The sequence below is a fragment of the Heterocephalus glaber genome, unplaced genomic scaffold, assembly GCF_053883595.1.
Source record: "Heterocephalus glaber isolate CG9 unplaced genomic scaffold, H.glaber_assembly_v1.0 deba00000281, whole genome shotgun sequence".
Lineage (NCBI taxonomy): Eukaryota > Metazoa > Chordata > Mammalia > Rodentia > Bathyergidae > Heterocephalus > Heterocephalus glaber.
The window spans coordinates 13,471,597-13,490,400 of record NW_028258139.1 but is presented as its reverse complement, the minus strand read 5'-3'; the positions used below and the strand labels follow the sequence as shown (position 1 = coordinate 13,490,400).

The window sequence follows — 18,804 nt, the reverse complement described above, 5'->3', positions numbered from 1 at the left end:
AATTTGTCATAGATCTCTGTTGGATGAGTCTCCCAGGGACCTCCAAGTTGCCACAAAACCAGCCAGCTCCCTGCCTTCCTAAACCCCAGCCCACCTGTGCTACTGAGTTCTATGTCCTCTCTCTGGGGTTCTCTCACTCATGACCAAGTGTACTGCTCAGTCACCTCGTGTCCAGCACTAGTGTGAGCCACCCACATCCTCACAAACCTCCTGTGGCTCTAGCTGCCCTGTAGGGAGCCCTCAAGGTGTCCCGCCCTCTCCTTCCTGTGCCAGTCCTGGATCAGAGCTCCTGCACAGCTAGCTCAAAGAAGAGGCTGGTAGCCCTTGACCACTCTGTCCTTGCAAGGCCAAAGACCTAAGGTGCCAGGACAGCGAGGGCTGCCTATGTGGCTCAATTCCTGGTTCCCAGCTCCCTAGCCCCAGCTGGGTCCGGGGGCCTGCATACCTTGCCTTTTGGTCTGGTTATCTGTCTCCACCTGCTGCAGGCCCAGGCCCAGGAACAGGAACAAAGCCAGCAGGAGCTGCATCTCAGATGTGTTCATCTGCCCAGCCTGTGGAGGACAGCGCTCAGCCTGCCAGAGTGGAACCCTGCTTAGAGGGCAACCTCCACACCCCTTCATCCCCACCATGTTCATTCCTTCAGGCAACAGCCTCCTCTCCTCCCCTACCCTTCTTGCCTCCCGCCGATCTTCCCAGATCTCTGCCCCTCCCCACAATGGACATCTCAGCCCATCAGTTTGGTTTTCTGGCCCAGAGACCACTGCCCCGTGCCCTCCTCTCACTTGCTCTCCCACAGGGTCTCTTCAAGGTCCTTCTGGAACCTTCCTCCAGCTTGCAGTAGTCCTACTGACAGCCCGGTAGGGGGCATCGGAGCTATCCTAGGAGCTGCGGGACCCTGGGTCTCACCTGTCACATGTACTGCTCGCTGTAGCCTGCACCTCTCCAAGCTTGGAGTCCCTGAGCCCGCAGGAACTCCTGTAGTTCTGGGAGCACCACAGCCAGACATATTCGCTCTCATCTGCCTTCCTCTACCTGATGTTGGAGGGGTGTGTCATGGTCTGGCGGTTTCCAGAGCAAGGCCTTCAGGTGCATGGCAAGTGGGTGTTAGAGGAGATGACACCTGTAATATTCCTGAGGACATCCCACTTGATATAGGAACACAACACAACCCTTATCCACTAACCTCTCCTAGAGGGCACAGAAGCCCATTCTGAACCATATTCTGAATTTCACCCTATCCTGTCCACTTTTCTCCCTTCCCTCCAAGTTGGGAGAGCATGCACATTCCCTTTCATTTCTTATGCTATACTTGCATAGTACAGCATTGCATGGCCTGGTACCATATTTTATTTAAACAGCCTCCTTTAGCCAACATTTGTGATACTTAGTGTTTTTTCTATTATGCCCAGCACTGCAATCATACATAATGTCATTCCTGACCAATGTAGATTTATAGGAAGGACAGCTTCTCAACAGTTGGACAGTGAGTTAAAGGCCAACAGTATTTGCAACTCTGATATTTTGTTTGTTTGTTTCTTTGTTTTGTTCTGATTCTGGTACTGGGGATCAAACTCGGGAACTTGCCCTTTCGAAGCAGCCACTGGAACCACTGAGCTAAATCTCCGGCCCTGGTATATAAGTGCTGCCTAGTGGCTGCACCTAGTTAGCAGACAATCATGTCCTCCAGTCACTGAGAATGCCTGTTCCCATGCACTTGTCAGAGAAGTGGATACTTATTCAACTACTGGATTTTTACCCTCTGATAGGTTCCAATAGGAAGCTGCTATAATTTTTAATTGCCATTCTTTAATTACAGGCAAGTCATTGTAGTTTCATTTACTTTTTTCGTGATCTCTCTATGTCTGTTGTCTGTTTTCCTGTAGATCTCTTTATATGCAGTGAGGTTAGTCTTTGCAATTGATAAGAGTGCACATTCTTTTGGTATAAGTTTCAGTATTTTTAACAGGGAGAAGGGTTTGTCTTCAAGTATGTGTCTCAGTCCATTTGCTATAACTAAATACCAGAGACTGGATAAGTTATAAACAATAGAAATCAGTTTCTCCATTAGCCACAGAAATTAGAAAGGAGAAAGAAATAAAAGGAATAAAGACAGGAAAAGAAGAAGTTAAACTATCATTATTTGCTGACTATATGATACTTTACATAGAAGACCCAAAAAACTCCACCAGAAGACCTCTAGACTTAATTGAGATTCAGTAGAGTAGTTGGATACAAGGTCAACACTCAAAAAATAGTAGCCTTCTTGTACACAAATAACAGGCTTACTGAGAGAGAAATTAGGGAAACAATTCCTTTTACAATAGCATCCAAAAAAATGAAATATGTAGGAATCAATCTAACAAAGGAAGCAAAAGACCTCTACACTGAAAACTACAGCACTCTGAAAAAAGAGATCAAGAGGATACAAGAAAACGGAAAGATATCCCTTGATCTTGGGTAGGAAGAACCAATATAGTGAAAATATCCCTACTTCCAAAGCTACTATATAGATTCAATGCAATGCCAATAGAAATTCCAACAATATACTTCACAGAACTAGAGAAAACAATCCAAAAATTCATTTGGAACCATAAGAGATCTAGAATAGCTAAAGCAATTCTAAGCAACAGAGACTTGGCTGGGGGTATCACAATCCCCAACTTGAAACTATACTACAAAGCTACTGTGATAAAATCAGCATGATACTGGCAAAGGAACAAACCTAAGGATCAGTGGAATAGATTAGAAGATGCAGAAACAACTCCAGACATGCTCAGCCACCTCATCTTTGACAAAGGAGCCAACCACCCTCACTGGAGGAAAGATAGCCTATTTAATAAATGGTGTTGGAAAAACTGGATCTCAACCTGCCAAAGATTAAAACTAGACCCATACCTATCACCATGCACTAAACTAAGATCGAAGTGGATTAAAGATCTAAATATTAAAACAGAAAAACTAAACTTGCTAGAAAATAAGTTAAGTAGAACTCTTGAAGACATTGGCATAGGAAAAGACTTCATGAACAAAACCTCAGCAGCAAGGGAACTAGCAGAAAGAATCAGCAACTGCGATCTCATCTTATTAAAAAGCTTCTTCACTGCAAAAGAAACCACCAACAGAGCTAACAGACAACCTACAACATGGGAAAAAAATTTTAGCAGCTGTACCTCAGACAAAGGACTACTATGTAGAATATATAAAGAATTGAAAAAAATCAGACCCCCCAAATTCAAAGACCCAATCCAAAAATGGGCATCTGAAATGAACAGACATTTCTCAAAGAAGTAAAAGTAGCAAACAAATATATGAAAAAATGTTCAACATCACTTGTCATTCGAGAGATGCAGATGAAAACAACACTGAGATTCCACCTCACCCCACAAAGAACGGCTGCTGTCAAGAAATCAACCAATAACAAATGCTGGTGGGGTTGTGGGGAGAAAGGAACCCTTCTCCATTGTTGGTGGGAGTGTAGACTGGTGCAACCACTGTGGAAGTCAGTATGGAGATACCTCAAAGAACTAGGACTAGAGGTTCCATATGACCCAGCTATGCCCCAGCTGGGTATCTTCCCAAAAGAATCAAAAGAATCATACCACAGTGATATATGTGCACCCATGTTCATAGCAGCACAGTTTGTAATAGCTAAAGCTTGGAAGCAGCCAAGTGCCCATCAACTGGAAACTGGATAAAGAAAATGTGTTTTTTTTAATAAAATGGAGTACTACTCAGCCATAAAGAATGAAAAACTAGAGTCATTTATAGCTAATTGGATGCACATTGAGGCCATACTCTTAAGTGAAATAAATAGGACACATGTGTAAATACCGAATAGTTTCACTAGTGTGAGAAACTGATAATGTGAACAAGGGTTAAAATGATTAAAATGAATAATTGATAATTTGAAATAGGAAAAAAGGTCCCAAGATGAAGGAGTGAAGGGAGGGGAAGGGGAAAGGAAAAGAGGGAAATGAAAAACTATGAGAAAAGAAAAAAAATGGAAATGAAATCTATGTAAACAGGTTAGGGCAGAGGGGGTGAAGGGCGCACAGGTAATGGGGAAAAAAATAAGAACCAAGATATATCATGTACAGGTACAAACAGCCAATGATAAATGTAAATGAATTGTATACCTAAAATGTACCAATAAAATGTACCAATTAAATTAATTTTAAAAATCGGTTTTTCACAGTGGTGGAGACCAGGAAGTCCAAGACAAAGCACTGGCAGACTTTGTGGCTGGTGAGGACTGCTCACCATAGATGGCACCACTGAGGTGTCTTCAACTGGCAGGAGGGCTGGAAGGGCTGAACTCACCCCGTCAAGCCCTTTGACAAGCTACTCATCCCACACCTGAGAGAGGAGCCCTCCTGGCTTGACCACCTCTCAAGGGCTCACTTCTTAATGCTGTCACCTTAGGAGTCAAGTTTCAACACAGGAATATTGGAGGGGTGCATGCATTCAAGCTATAGCACCAGCAGGACGTGGATGACACTATGCTGACAGCCTATAAGAAGAAAGAGGCTTAGCTGTGCTTATCTTTATAACTGATCCTAAGGCAGACCCAGCTCCAATTCAGGACCCAGGTCAGACTGTGGAATTCTCTGGAATTCCCTGTGTCAACCAGAATCATCCCTCAAACAGTGAGAAGTAAATAACTCTGTTTCATTGATCTTGCTCAACAAAAAGCAGAACTCTGTGAGCTGAAGAGAGATTTAAGGACCCAACTTTTCCAACTGGGACATATATTGCTGCTGATGCTCTGAATTTGCACAGGGCCCTGTGCCCAGAAAACGTATACAAATGCAAAAGCTGTTGCACAGGGTTTTCTCTCAGGCCTCTGACTCAGCAGTAGGGATGCAGTCAGCATATGCGCTATGAGGACACGTAGAGCTGATAGCCTTTGTCAGAAGGGTCGTTGAGGTTTTCAGGCTTTTCTGTCACTTCTGAGGGAAGCCATGACAGCAGCAGCAGAAGCAGTAGCAAACTCTCCCCACAGTTCAACATGGGCATGGGTTGAGCACTGGCGTAGGTGTCCCAGCAGTAAGGTGGCGTGTCTTTTCCCACTCCACCTTAAAATTCCCCCTTCCCAGAGCTGGCAGTTTCTTGGGTCAGAGAGCCTGTGAATCAGGTTGTACCTATACCAGCTTTGCTACACTTTTGCCTTCATTTGACACAAATTGCTGTCACTTCTCCCGAGCAGATAGAATGCAGCCTAGTCAGTCCTGGGGCTAATTCATAAGGCAACTTAATCCAAGGTCCCTCCCACACCTTGAAGTTTTTGTCTGTATCAACCACGTACTCTGGATCTCAAATACAACTTGTGAAACACTCTTGTGATTGTCCACTTAAGTAGCACCTGTTTTCACCAGCAACATGACACTACAAGGGCCAAGATGACCAGTAGGAGAACCAGTGCAGAGCAGGCTAGAAGCCAAACATGAAGGCAGGGCTCAAGGTCATTAGGAGTGAATTCCTACTCTGGAATCAAGTCTTTCTTGGCCCTGGCATCACAAAGACATCAACTGATGACAGGCAACAGGAGGCCCCAGAAGAACCTCATCTGAGACTTCATATGCCCACTATGGCTCCAGGAATGTTCCCCAGGCCCAGGTGGTAGCCTGCATCTGAAGCACTGTCCTGAGAGATCCCACATGCACTGTTTTTGCTGTAAATGCATCGGGTCCTGATGAGACAGAAGGATAATGGCAGGGCTTTGAACTAGCAGTCTGAGAAAGAACAGGTAGGCAGCCCCAACTCTGGGTATAAGAGGGGGAAGGTGAATCAAGCTATTACTTAAGCGAGCAAGCCACTGTAGTCCTTGGCACAAGAAGGTAGTGTGCTCATACAAACTAGATGAGGCTGGTACAAGCAAAGACAGCAATGGATTTGACAGAGCAATCTAAACTTCATTTATACCTTCATTACAATGCATTTCCATAAAATCTCCACTCAGAGGGGTGACATAACACATTTGCAAGCACATTGTGGGCACTGTGCAAACTCACACTGCACAAAATTTCATCCTGTACAGAGACCCCAGCCTCTTTTGAGAAAATGTCCAAGAATAATTATGACATTACTTTGAGACATCATAAAAATGATGTGTATCTGTTGTGAGGGGCTGTCTATGAAGACTTCTCTATCTCTTCCTGGAGCTGCCTACAAGACAGTCAGCTTTATTTCTTTTTCTATAATAAACTTATCAATTAAAGCTTCTGCCTGTTAACTCATGTAATTTCCACTATCACTAAAGCAATGACCCATGCTAGCTGGTGACAATCACACTGCTTCTTCACCCCAAGCAGCCCCACTCCCTGAGGAGGCTCCATCTCCCCTGTCAGCAGTGGGATTCTGCCTCCTACTCAGTGGGGAGCCTCCTCTGCACAAACTGCTAGAGGCTGAAGCTCCAGTCAGTTGGAGGCAACACCTCACCTGCAGTGCTCAGAAGCAGCACAGGGCACAGCATCTGAAGCTGACTGTGCAGCAGGAAGCCACGCCCCAGGGATGGGGTAAAATCAGGCCCCTGTCCATCCACCTGACCACAGGCGACAGGAGTGCAGCTCCCTGGAGGCCAGCTAGGAGTCACAGAGCTTTCAGCAGAGGCCTTCCAGTCTGGGGAGGAAGATGGGCAAGCAGCATGGTCACAGGATGCCAGGCAGAGGCAGGGCAGGCTCACACCTGTAGGGCCCTTTCCCACATAAACTCCAGAGCCCTGCTGCCCAGCGGCCCCCTCACAATCACCTGCTTCCTGAGGCTGGACTCTTTTCTTACCCTCATAACACTAGCTCCCTGGCCAGCTAGGCTGCAGAACACAGGCACCACACTCACCTTTTAGCACAAATGAGAACTCCAGGCATTCTGAACACTCCTCCCTTGCAGACTCCCCCACTCCCTCCAGACAGAGGGCAGATTCCTATCAAGTGATTTCCAGCTGTGCTTTTGGGCTGATGGGAAACCCTGCGGGCTGGATGAGGCACAGCAGAAGTCAAGTTGGAAAGTGGACAGCAGGCTACCACTTCCTGTGCTAATGCCCAGAGCTGAGAGGGATAGGACTCCATAGCAGAACAGTCCTAGGAGACCAAGCTGGTGGGATTTTCTCTCAGAGCATAGACCCTCAAAAACCTGGTGTCAGAGAGCAGAAGGAGCTGGGAATGAGGCCGTCGGCATCCACAGACACAGACCAAGCTGTCTTGTGTGGATCTCATCTCCAAGTGGATGAGCCCAGAGAGTGAGTCTCCTGAGAGCTGCTGCCCCAGAGCGGTCTCTGCAGCCAGTCTGTGGCTGTGATCCTAGAGCCAAGTGGGAGAAGCACTTGCAAGGGACCATGAGTCCTCTCCTAATGGGAGGGATGGCACAAGCCCAAGGAGCAGGGGGACACTCGCTCTGAACAGACCTGAAGCCCTGTGGCCGAGTAAGGATGACAAATAGAGACGTGAGCCCTCACAGGAGCAAAGAGTGAGGGCACCAGGAGCAAAAGTGCCGCGGAAGGGCCAGAGGTAGAGCAGTAAGCTATGTGGGTACAGAAAGACTCAGCTATAAATTCAACCACTCAGGCTTGACAAGATAGAGGAAACCAAGGTCCCTGCCCTTCTCCATCAGAATCAGCAGGTTGTGGCAGGACAGGACTGAGGCCGGACTGGTAAGGAGATAAGGGCCGGCTGGGGACGGGGGGCTCTGCACTGAGGAGGGGAGCCCTGCCAGGGGGTGCCTACTCATTCCTATCTGTCAGTCACCAGGCTGGCATGACAGGGGACCCCAGGTGAGCACGCTCAGGCAGGAACTATGTGGCCAGATCCTCCTGAGAGCTGGCTGGGGCTGTGCGGGAGCAACCCGGTGGGGGGAGGCAAAGTGGCCCCAGTACAGGGCAGCCCCCAGGAGCCAACGCTCCAGAGGAAGGAGGCTGATCTGCCCATCAGCCAGTGGCCCTAGAGGGACAGGAGGGCGGGTGCGGCTCATAGAGCTTCTCCCAAAGCAGGGAAAGGACAGGGCACCCAGAGCGGAGATCACACACAGGCCACTCCTTTCAGGGAAAGCAGCTCATCCTGCTGCACATGGCTCAGACACAGAATCCCAGGAATTGAGAGAAACTGAGGGAGGTGAATGGTGGGGAACAAACCTCACAGTTTGAACAAGACTGGCCAGGGGCTTGGTGACTCCCTAGGGCGGGGCGGGGGGGGGCTCTCCCACGCCCTTCTCAAGGAGGGGCTAAGGGCCTGGGCGGGACTTCAAGGCGCAGGGTCTGGGTCGCGGAGCTTAGGGGAGGGGCCCCGGTGGGGGAGGGGGCTTCTCCAAGGCAAGCTGGTGAAAGGTATCACTTTCTATGTTACCTGCAGTGGATCTGTCCTCTAGAACTTCCTCACTTCTGAGCGTGTGGCCACCAGGGTTCGGAGAGAGCGCGGGTGAGCAGCAGCCCCAGGGTCTGAAAAGAAGGGCAGCCCCTGTGGAAGGTTCTAGAAGTGGTGATGGATGATTCCCGCGGGAATGTTCGAGAACTGGTAAGTCTCGTTAGAGGAATGAGGACTCCTGGGGAAAGTTCCACAACGTCCCTCAGAAGATTCCAGAAGGGCTAATGGCCGCTCCAGCGGGAAAGTTCCCTACGGTGGGAAGAGGAGATCCCTGTGGAAAGTCTGGAAAAATGGGGGGAGGAGGGCTATTCCCCAAGAAGGTCTGAGAAGGGAGTACAGATGATGTAGCCTTCGTAGCTCCACGCCAGAACAGGGTTACCAGCTCCCAGAGCAGTGCGCTCTGGGCTGTACAGCACTTCCAAGCTGCAGCCGCTTCCAAGCTGTTCGTCGTGGAGCCTCTTGTTTCTGAGGCTTCTACTTTGGTCCTGGGGATGCCTCATCATGTAGACTTTCTTCAGTCTGTGAACCCTGAGTCCTATAGACCCCCTCATTACCAGACACCCCGAGGGCTATAGACTCTCCTCCCAGAGGCCCTCCTGTTAAATCCTGGAGACTCTTCATCCCAAATACTCCCTCCTCCCTGAGACCCTCCCAAGGTTTCCATCTTGTCCCTGGTCTTTGACCCTCCCACCCTAACCCTCTGCCCAAGTTTCAGCCCTCTGTCCTGGAATTCCATCCCCCTAAGGCCCTGTGACACCCCCTGCTCCCCATCCCTGAGATTGCCACAAGCGCACATTTTAGTCTTTTCACCACTAGAGTTCAAACTCTCCCATCCCCTCACTCCCAAGTCGTCCTTGTCCCCCAAGTCAGGGTCTTAGCATCTGCCTCAACACCTTCTTCCTATTGCTTTCTGGTACTTTGTCTGGGTCATTTTCTGACAGTTTGAGGTGGGAACTGGAAACATCACATTTCCTGTCTCTCTTCCCTACTTGAGTTGTGTCTTCTGGGCCCCCCTTTTCATTCAGATCCCTTCAGACTCCTTATACCAGGTTTCAATCTGTCATATTTTTATCACCACTCTCTCTAAAATAGCTATGATTTTTGTTAAAAATCATCTGGGTGGCCACCAGGAATTGTCTCTTAAATTCCAGACCTGAGAATTTCCTAGTTTCCCTTCGCTGAGCACCAACTGGGTTAAGGCCACTATAGTCAGAGAATGTACTCTTCAGTATCAGAATTTATTTTCTGTTCTGAAACAGCTATCCTCTTACCCTTTTGCAAAAACTTTGGCTATAAGTCTACATCAGTGATACTGATATCACATTTTCCATCTTTCTATTCTATAGCCTCTTGTGCTTTGGGTTATGGTTGTCTTAGGTTTTCTTTTTGAGATTTTGTAAACTCACCCCTCCAATGTTCTTGTGCTCTGGTAGCAGGTCTACTAGGAACACTATTTGCCAATAGTTTTGGTCTCCTTTTGTCTTCACTTGGCCTTTGAAGTATATTTTTGTTTTTAAAGAATGAAATGTTTCTTTGCAAATTCCTTTTTTCTTCCTTAGTTTGTAGCCATTGATCTTTTTTGTTTGTTTTTCATTGTTTGTGTAAAAGGTTGACCATCACTTCAACTGTTGCTATATGAAAGGTTCTCTTTTGTTTTCCTCTTGTTACCTCTCAGATTTTCACTTTTTACTTTTCTTTCTTTTTTTCCCACTGAGGGCACCTGCACTGAGCTACATCCTTTGACTTCTTTACTTTTTGAGACAAGTTCTTGCTAATTTGCCAAGTCTGGTCTCAAACTTGGAATCTTCTGTGTCAACAAGTCACAGTGCTGGGACTATAGACGTGTGCCACTCTGTCTGGTTAGATTTCCATTTTTTGCAAGTTGTTTTTGTGGTTTATAACTGTGACATGTCTCAGACTGTTTTGCCTTGCACTGGTTATGAATGTCTTGTTTGTAGGGTGATACCTTTTTTTAGTATTGGAACATGACTCTACCAATGACTTTTCATATAGTCGCCCTCTCCCTTTCTCTATCTTTTCGTTGTAGAGCTACCATTACACGTATGCCACATTTTGTCTCACCCTTGCGTCTCCTTTTCCAGGTTGTAATCATTCTACTTTTTTTTTTTTTTGGTAGCAGTTTGGTTATTTTCCATAGTCGTGTCTGCGTATTTGCTAAATTTTCTCCTTTGCAGAGTCAAGTTGGCTGTTAATACATTCAAGGGAATTTTAAATTTGCACGTATTTTGTTCCTCTATTGTAGAACATTTGTTTGATTTCTGTGATAGTTTGCACTTCTTAGCGGAGGAGGGCCCCAGAGGTGGGCAGGTTAGGGAAGACTCCTTGATTGTTGACGTTGGGGGAATAAAGTTGGAGTAAGGAGCTATGCCCTTACTGATGAGCTGTGGGTCTCTTACCTCTAGGTGTCTGCTCCTGTAGGAATGATGCTCCCCGTTACTCCTTATCACAGGGCTCCAGTTGGTGGAAACCAATGTCACCAATGCTTCTTCTGCAAGTATCATTCCAAGTCTCTTACTGTCTTGGGCTGGATTTGAATTCACCTGGAGTTAATCAGGGTTTTTGAATGTCTTCAGTAGAAATTGAATCATCTGAGCCAGCTAGAGTTTGCATTGACACTGTAATCAGGGAGCTTGAAGTCAGTTTGGAGTGCGTTCATGAGCAGGGAGAGGGACAAAAGGGAGAAAAGTTTTCTTGAAAGAGCTGCTGACCAAGAGACCTGAGGGGGAGTCTGGAGGTGGCACTTCCTGCTCGGGAATAGGCAGGAGTGACCATGTCCAGGGAAATCCAGGAGGATGCCAAGCTCTCAGAAGTGGCCAGCCTTCCTTGGAGCAGTGGACCTCCTGTGCAGAGATCAGCAGTCCCAGATGTGGCATTGCCAAGCCTGGAGGGAAAGGTCTTACCTATGTGGACCTACCTTTGGTCATAGGGACTAGTTGAGGAGACCTGAAATGTGCTGAGGGCTGAGCTGTGCATGCTTGAGGAAGTGGTTGGGAAAAGAAGAAAGGGGCACTTGTTGGAGGCGGGTGAAGTAGGCTGATAATGGGTGAAAAAGTATATGGAAAATATATCCAGTACCTGGTTTTCCTTTCTCAGAGGCCTCTGCTTTGAGATTGCATGACTGTGAACTCATAAACACTTTCAGCTGTACAAAAACCAGGACATGTCCAAGTGGTATTATGCACTGTACGACAGTTGCTATTCATAAGTATCTCTGTCTTTTTGACACCTTGTGGGTAAATCACTCTACCCAGGCAGTTTTAGGGACCAGGATGAGTCTTTTTTCCCTCTGCACTCAGAATTACTATACCTTCTGGTATATCCCTAAACTGAGAGGATATTCACAGGTACTGGGCTTGGCCTTATGAAAATCACTTTGTAGAGCCTTATTTTTGTAAGGTCTGGATATTTTTCTACACATCTGTGTTGTCTCCCGTGAATAAAAACATTGCAGCACCCCAGGTTTTGTATCTCCATGGTCATATGTGTAGAAATCCCAGTGTACCCTTGGTGATTCTTCATTGCTCAGTTGATTTCCAGTCATATGCTAGGATTTTCCAGGTAGGAAAGTCCTAGGAGTATATCTCATGGCAGTGCTTGCCACACACAGATGATAAGGCCGGGTGTGGGAGCAGGACAGATCCTGAACTTCAAGGTGCCCTGTGTCTTACTGTGAGGCCTAGTGCTCTGAGAAGATTATGTTTATCTTCAGGGTCCTATTGTGAGGATGCATGGCCGGAGGCCCAGTGATCAGACCAACAATCAGGGAAAGGCAGAAACACAGGTCTTGGAAGGCAGGTTGAAACATTTTCTGAGGACAGATAATTTCCTTTTCTTCAGCCCATGCCATCCCCTGATTGTGTTTCACCACCTTGCATATCATTCTTTGTTCCAAGCTCTCTGAAAAGAAATCCTGATTGTTAATTTATTAGTTAACTTTGTGCTACTACAACAAAATACTTGAGGCTACGAATTTAGAATAGGTTTACATATCTCAATTTTGCAAGTTCTAAGATACAGTGCCTTCATCAAGACAGTGAGAGTAGAATTTAGTTGTATATCATGATAGAGCGTAGGATCAAAATAGTCACATTTCAAATCATTGCAGAGAGATAATGGGTAGATACAGTTCCACAATCCTTTGTGAGGGCAATACGCAATTACCTAAAGACCTTGCACTAGGCTCCATATACCCCAACCTTTCATTGCCGGAAATTGAACCCAGGGCTTCATGCATACCAGATAAGTGTTGTACCATTGAGTTATACCACAAGTCCAAGGCCTGAACTCATAAAAGTCTACAGTACTTCCCGATAACACAATCCTGGGGAATTAGTTTTTATATGTGTATCTTTGGGGAACATTCAAATCATACTATTTTGCCCTAATCTCAAAATATTAATGTCTAAGTCCCGATGCAAAATGCATTCATCATATACTAAAAGGAAACACCTTTGAACTCTTCTCAACATTGCTCAAATGACCAAGGCAAAGTCTCCTCTGATGTGCAATGCAGTCTCATCTGTGGACCCTCACAAATATAAGAACTAATCGTATACTTGTAAGCTACAGTGATGAGACAGAAATAAATTAAAGATCCTTATTCCAAAAGGTATAACTATGCAAACAGAAAGGAGAAATCATAGCACCTCACAATGCTGCCACCCTGGGGATCAGGCCTTTGTATATGTGCTTTCGGAGGAGATTCACATTATACCCAAATCATATTAGCGCTATATCACTACTACACAAACCACCATTACCCTGTGGGCATCTGCTTATTTTGAATTTGGACAGGAGATTGTGAATCTGGGATATGTCCAGGCAATAGTTCACTACTAAGGGACTTTCGTGTGTATCATGTTGGTTTGGGAATTATAGCTTTGGAATGAGGCTGACAACTATTTTCCGAGAATCTTCATCTCTGTGTGGCTCTTTTGGAGAGGAATTTGACTGAGATTTGCAATGATGAGATGAAGCAGAGACTATATGGAGCATCACTGTAGTTTTATTCAACAATATACTCTGCTAGATATCAAACTGTCTTCTCTCTTATCCTCCTGTATATCCACCCACATGCACCATTGTTAGGCCTTTGGACCAACAGGAGTTTCTATGACCCCAGCAGGTGCTTGGTCATTGGCCTGCACAGGTGATGAGTACACTGAAAAAGCAGTTTATATGTACATCTCTGCAAGAGAACTAATTAATATTGGACTGATTGAGAGGACAAAGGTGCATGGCTTTTGATGCTTTCTTGAAAAGTCTGACTTTCTCATTCTGTCTCAGAATCAGGTAGATGTAGCTCTAGACAGTTTCTCTGGTCTTCACCCTCCCCTGATTAAATGCTTATTTCTTAGCTCCTCCTACCATCAACCATCATGGAAACTTTAACAGCTATATTTCATAATTTACCTCACATTGCATTAGGGGCTTGTTTTCTTGGTGAACTCTAATGAATCCTGGGACAAAGAATGTATAAGAGCCATTGGCAGAGATTTGGGAGTGCAGGTATGCTTGGACATTTATGACTTCAGGATATTTGTTGACTTCTGGGGCTCTGAATAATAGAAAGGAAAAAATTATGGAAACATTTTGAATATCAGAGATTGAGCTTCCACCTACACTCAATATCTGTGGGATATTTTTGGAAGCACAGACAGTGTCTTAGGCTCTTGCTCATTGCTGGGACATAATACCTAACAGCCACATTTAAGGGAGAGGAGTTTATTTTGGCTTGCTTTTTTAGTCTATAGTCCACTGGCTCCAAGGCAGGACAGCATGGCAGGTGCCTAGAAGAGGAAAGCTGCTTACATGTGGTGGCCAGGAAGCAAAGAGAGAGAAGGGAGGAGCTGGGAGGGAGATAGACCTTTCCAGGTGAGGCCCCCAGTGATCTGTCTCTTCTGACCAACCTCACCTTCCCACCTTCTAACAGCAAGTCAGCTATATTGCCCCCTGTGATATCACCTTCCAAAAGCACCACCTATGAGCACATTAGTCTCTCGGGGGGACATTAGATAAAAACTATAACATAAAAATGGAACCAAGAACACAGAAGTAACAGAGCACAAATATCCCCAAAGGGCTTTTTGGCAAAAGGTGCAAAACCCACTAATGAAGAAAGAATGGCCTCATCCATATCCACAAGCAAAATGAACCTCACAGAAAAATTAACTCAACATGGATAGTGGTCTTAAATATAAAAGGTATAAGGCTATAAAATTTTTAGAAAGAAAATACCTCAGAGAAAGTCTTCATTATCTTGGGGTAGGGCATAAATATATCTTCTCCACCATGTTATGTCCTGGAAAGAATCCTGAATCAAGAAATGGAAGGAAACTGAGGAGAAGGGATGAAAAAATAATTAAGATGTGTCATGTATATGTACCAACTCCACACAAGCGTAAATGTTATTTACTGTAAACATATAATAATAAAAATAAGGGAACAGAATAGCAAGGATAAATGAATCTGAATAACAGACAGAGTTGACTCAGTAAGGATTTTTCAGTATTTGTTCATTAGTGTAACAAATGTACTACAGTAATATAAGTAATATGAGGCAAGATAGGAATGAATATGAGGTTTTGTAGAAACTCTTTTTACTACTTTTGGAAGTTTCCTAAAAGTATTTTAAAATAAATGTTTACTTCCTATGCAACCAGTGTTTTTTCAGAAATTCTTGCCTATGCCTATGATTTCAAGAGTTTTACCTGTTTTGTTTTCCACCATTGTTTTTGTTTTAACATTCAGCTCTTTGATGCATTTTTATTTTACTTTAGCAAATGGTAAAAGATATGGGTCTAGACTCAATCTTTCACATGTTGATAGCCAGTTTTCCCAATACCATTTATTAAAGAGTCTATCTTTTCTCTCAGTGTACTGAGAATCAACCAATGGGATCATATAAAATTAAAAAGTTTCTGCACAGCAAAGGAAACAACCAACAGAATGAAAAGACAACCACAGAATAGAAAACATTTTTTTGGCCAGGTATAATATAAAGAAGTAAAAAAAAAAAATGATTCCCCCCAGTAGTAGACCCAGTAAAAAAAATGGGCAACTGAAATTAATAGACACTTCACACAAGGTGTATAAATGGATAATAAATGCAAATGTTCAACATAGCTGGCCATTGTATAAATGCAAATTGAAATAATACTGAGATTCCATCTTACCCCAGAATGAATGACCATAATCAAGAAATCGAATAATAACAAATGCTGGAGAGGCTGGAGGGAAAAAGGAACCCTTCTCCACTGCTGGTGGAAATGTAGTCTAGTAAGTCACTTTGGAAATTAGTATGACAATTCTTCAAAAGACTGAAACTAAAAATTCCATTTGACACAGCTATTCCCCTTCTGGGTATCTTCCCCCAAAAGTTAAAGGCATTATATAACAGTGATACATGCATACTCATGTTTATAAGTAGCACGATTCCTAACAGCTAAATCTCGGAAGCAGCTTATATATCCATCAAGCAATGAGTGGATAAAGAAAATGTGGTATTTACACACATTTTCTCTGCCATAAAGAAAGTTAAACTAGTCATTTGTAGGAAAATGGATGCACCTTGAGACCAAAATGTTAGGTGAAATAAATCAGACATGCAAGTTTAAATGTTACATGAATCATCTTATATGAGAAAACCAAAGTACAAATAAAGAGCAAAATAAAAGACAGATAATAGGAAGTAGAGAGTAGGTCTTTCTCAAAGGGGAAGAAAATAGAGATGGAGGGAGTGGGGAGGAAGAAAGGGAGAGGGGATGAAAAAAGGAACTGAGATGTGTTATTTTCATATACCAACTCCACACAAGAATGTAAACATTGTGTATTATAAACATATACTAAAAAAAAAAGGGATCAAGAGAGAGACGGAAGAAAGAGAGGGAAGTGAAAGGGGGTTAAAAAAAAAGGAATAAAGATGTATTATGTCCATGTACCAATTCCCCACAATGAATATAAATATTATGTACTACAAACATGTACAAAGAAAAAATTAAAAAACCAACTGTTCCGTTTATAAATGTATTTATACACACACTCATACATACACCTGGATATCATAACTACTAACTTAATGCTCATCACAGATTTACAACACTGTGTGACATTAAACACACTAGTTTAATTCACTATATAAACAAAAAAGGCATGTCATGCAAACATAATTTAAAATACTGAAATTTTTTTTTCCCCATTAACTTTATTGGTACATTTTAGGTATACAATACAGTTACATTCATCATTGGGATCTTGTACCATTACATGAGTATCTCGGTTCTTATTTTTTTTCCCCTTCCCTTGCCCTCCCTTCACCCCCTCCACCCTTCCCTATTTGCAAAGACCTTGTTTCCATTTTTTTCCTCTTCTCATATTTTTTACTTTCCCTTTTTTCCCTTCCCCTACCCCTCCCAATTCCCCGGCTCTTTTAGACCTTTTCTTTCTGTTACACAATATCAGTTATACATTTTTTAAATTACAATATTAAGATCTAGGAGACATTACCACAGATTTTACAGAATTTAAAAGGATATAGAAAGCATATTACAAAAATCTTTTTTGAAATAAATTTGACAACTTCTAAGAAGTAACTTAGAAGACAAATTAATGAAACTAACTCTGGAGGAAATATAAAATTTGAATAGCACCTATTAAAGAAAGTATATTCCTAGCTTGGAAAACCTACTTATATGACAACAGCAGGCTCATAAACATTTTAACTGATAAATTATATCAAACAGTTAAAGCAGAAAAAAAGAAGAAACACTTCTCCCCTCATTTTAGGAAATCAACATTGTGCTAATCCTAAAACTGGATAAAGATAATAGAAGAAAAAAGTATGAACATACATAGAAATTTGTTTAACAAAACAAACCCTTAGAAGTCAGATCTGGCAGTATGAGGAAAGTGGTTTTGTTATAGGGATGGCAGTGTTGGTTCAGCATTGGAAGATCCACCCCCAAAAGTAATCATTTTAACAGAGGAAAGGAAAAAGGCATATGATCCTGTCACTAGTTGGAGAAAGAGTATTGGACTAAATTCTACAGCTGTTCATGGTAAAAGCTATCAGGAGACTAGAAGTAGAACAGAACCTTCTCAACAGATCAAAGACATGTACTCCATACTTCCAACAAAAACTCCTTCTATGAATGTAGACAATACAATGCTTTCTCCCTAAAGTGGAGAACAAGGGCATATATGCCTACTCTTCATCTGTCCATTAGACTTTGAAACATAGGTCTAAACCAAAATAGTCTGGCAATAAAATGACACAACTAGGATAGGTTTGGCACGGCATAAGCCAAATCTTTATATGTAGATGAAATGATCATCTACAGAGAAAATACTAAGAAATCTCTAGGAGCCCCTAGAACTTGTACTTGAATTTAGCAGGATTAGAAAACACAAGGCATATTTAAAAATTCAGGTCTGTGTATACTTGGTATAAGTGAAGAACTGGATATTGAAATTTTAAAGTTATGTAGGAATACAAAGGACCCAGAAAAGCCAAAAACAAAAACAAAAACAGTGTTGGAAGACATTTAGCACCCAATTTTAAGACTTCTTCTAAAGCTACAGTAATCAAGGCAGTGTTGGTGTAAGGAAAGACATATAGATCATTTGAATAAAACAGAGAATCTAGAAATAGAACCACACATACATGGTCCACTGAGTCTTGAAAGATCATTCAACATTAGTATTTTATAGAATATAAACTCGACTCAAGAGCCGAGGAAGAGATAGTGTCTTCAGCAAACGGCACTAGAACACCTGGTATCCGCTTACAAAAAATTAACGTCAACCTTTTTTTTCCATACATGAAAATAACTTGAAGGGATCTATGAACATAAATAAGAAAGCCTAAAAGTAAAAAACTTTAAGAAGAAATTATAAGGGAAAATATTTATGAATTCAGGGTAGGCAAGAACTACCTAGGATACAAAAACCATGATGTATAAAAGAAAAAAAATTGATGAGATTCCATTAAAATTTAGAACTTTAAATGACATCATTAAAATGAAAAGTAGTCCTTAAACAGACCATATTTACAATGCATATAACCTATGAGCAGAATATATAAAGAATTCTTAGAGCTCATTAATAGACAACCCAATTAAAATGTAGACATAAGAAGATGATAAATAGCCAGTATAGCACAAGGAATGGTGTGCAATTCTAGAATCAGAAAAATACTAATCAGTACAATAATAAGATTGAATTATACACTCATTAGGGAGATGAAGTCAAAAGTTTTAAAAGCCTTGTCATGACTTTTTCTTTTTGTTGGATTCTCCCACTTTGCATTTAATTTGTCACGACCAATGGATTCATTCTGCTGGGTTTCCTAGGGTTGTGATCCTCATTGTCTTTCCCTAGGGTATTGTCTAAAATTTTTGGAGTCCCGGTTTGGTATTCATGAAGTTCCTGAGGT

General features: G+C 43.0%; 1 long non-coding RNA gene across 1 annotated transcript; it reads right to left on the bottom strand.

Annotated features, from left to right (window-relative positions):
- Window positions 1-532: 532 nt before the first annotated feature.
- LOC110347301 (uncharacterized) lies at window positions 533-14,952 on the bottom strand. Its single transcript, XR_015441048.1, has 3 exons — window positions 8,334-14,952; window positions 907-6,970; window positions 533-572 (listed from the first exon to the last, which is right to left on the bottom strand). It is a non-coding gene; the product is annotated as an uncharacterized LOC110347301 (long non-coding RNA).
- Window positions 14,953-18,804: the final 3,852 nt, after the last annotated feature.